This window comes from Vigna radiata, unplaced genomic scaffold (genome assembly GCF_000741045.1).
Source record: "Vigna radiata var. radiata cultivar VC1973A unplaced genomic scaffold, Vradiata_ver6 scaffold_289, whole genome shotgun sequence".
In the NCBI taxonomy this organism is placed as follows: domain Eukaryota; kingdom Viridiplantae; phylum Streptophyta; class Magnoliopsida; order Fabales; family Fabaceae; genus Vigna; species Vigna radiata.
In genome coordinates, this window is record NW_014542227.1 from 422,784 (window position 1) to 424,874 (window position 2,091).

Sequence of the window (2,091 nt, forward strand, 5' to 3'; positions counted from 1 at the left end):
AAATCTTGTTCCGACAGTTTTATAAACCCTTGTAAGTTCTAACAATTGTTGCAAAACCCTAGTTAGTTACAATGGTTTTTGCAGACCTCTGCAAATACGATAGAGAAAAACCGCCGATAAGAGTTACTAACATTATTTTTTCAAGCGATATTTGTAATCATGAGAATTGTATTTTCCAGCTGTTAAAACTGTTTGAAAATGTCAGAAAAAAAACCCTGATAAAATTTAATATCTTTATAGTGTAGTACAATTATAATTCACTATATATAGAAAATTAATAATTTTATTTCTCTATAATAAGTGGTATATATATATATATATATATATATATATATATATATATATATATATATATATATATATATATATATATATATATTTCATTTGCAAAGTTTAAATNCTGTCATTCTAAGCCACATCCTTATCACTTATGAGTAAAATGTATACGAAGGTTTTGGTCTTCTCTGATTACAATTGGTTTGTTACAGGCAGAAATTAAGGAAATGCAGAAAAACAAGGTATAATCTGTTTTGCATATGAATCTCTTCCAATAGAGAATTATTTTCACAGTTTGAAAGGAAAATAAGCATTATTTATTTGTTTATCTTAGCAGGATTCGGACCCTGCATGCCACCCAAGGGTAAGTAAAATACAATGCTTGAGAAGGACACTTACAGGACCATGGTAGTGAGTAATTGTTTCTGAGTAACAGATATACGAAGGAGAAAGTCATTGTTGTGTGATAAGGACTGGGGTATGTTTGTGAACTGTGAGGTAATTGCAGTCCAACACTAGATAGAGTGGTAGCTAGCTATTATTAGTTTTATGTATAGGAACTAGGAGTGGTGAGTTGTACATTATTAAACATGTATCGTCAAATAATGAATTACATGAGTTAAGTATTGCTTTCCTTATTTCTATTAATTTTTCTTGAATTGATTCTAGTTGATTGTTCTCTGCTTTGAGTTTTGCATATCTGCTTATTGAGTTTTCTTCAATTTTTTGGCGTTGTTAATTTTACTTTTCCTTTGATGTATTGATATGTTGTAAGCTNCGTTTTGTTTTCAATCATTGCTGTCTTGAGTTCTATTTTGTGATTTTGCTCATAAATTGTTTGTTTAAATGTCTAAGAGAGCTAATCTGAAAATGTTCATTCTTGAATCAAGCCTAGCATTCACGTTCCTCTTTTCATTTCTTCTTCCTTGCCTAGAAGCCATCAAATCCTANGAATCCATTGTGCAATGGGAGGTGAGAGGAAGCAATTATGTTTGGAGAGAAATGGAATTATCAGAGTTAAGAAGGGAATGAGTGGGAGAAGAAGTGGAAATCACAGAAAGGAAAGGTAAAAAGAGTCTCAGGAGCTAACNAAAATAGGAGAGGAAAACAAAGGCCAAGGTATGGGCAAAGGAGTTAAGTATTGTGCCTTGATATTTGATAGTTCAGATTTAAGTGTAATGAAATAATGATAGATATTGAAATATGGTGTGTGAGTGTTCAGAAATCTTTTTTTTTNCATTCCTCCTGAGAAAGTCTGTTGCATGTATCAAGTGTGCAAACTGGTTTTAAAAGTTGTTTAAGCATAACTATGGTGCAATTACTGTTATTAAGGTATTGCTCAGCGGCTGTTTCTCTTTTTATTTGTTTTCCNTCGTTAGCAATTTATGCATGGCTACTTTCTTTAAATATGAAAGTGCTGGTATAGAATTTGTAACTTTGATTTTCTCTCTGACTATACCTACTGATACTTTAACTACATTGTTTTACCGTTAACTAGGGTGCACTACAGTAGCCAAACTTTGCCTATTATATAATTTATGCTTAAAAGAACTGAAACTTCTGTACACGTTGACATGGTCTATTAAACATGGGTATTGTAAAATAGAAAATGCCTCCATTGGCTGACTTGATCATGGATTATTTTATGAGTAGTTACAAAGTGGATTCTTTTCATTGTTAAGTAGTGTTCTCTGTTCTTTGCAGGATAAGGATATTACTTTAAGTGGCGAGCATGTTAGAGAGGGTCTAACTTGTGTAGTCTCAGTCAAGGTCCCAAACCCTGAGTTTGAAGGACAAACAAAGGTATTACCTATT

The 2,091-nt window shown here is 32.0% G+C and overlaps 1 long non-coding RNA gene across 1 annotated transcript; it reads left to right on the forward strand.

Moving 5' to 3' along the window:
* Nucleotides 1–400: 400 nt before the first annotated feature.
* On the forward strand, nt 401–2,082 carry LOC106779515. The gene is made up of 3 exons (XR_002666402.1): nt 401–518; nt 614–1,395; nt 1,981–2,082. It is a non-coding gene; the product is annotated as an uncharacterized LOC106779515 (long non-coding RNA).
* The last annotated feature ends 9 nt before the right edge of the window (nt 2,083–2,091 follow it).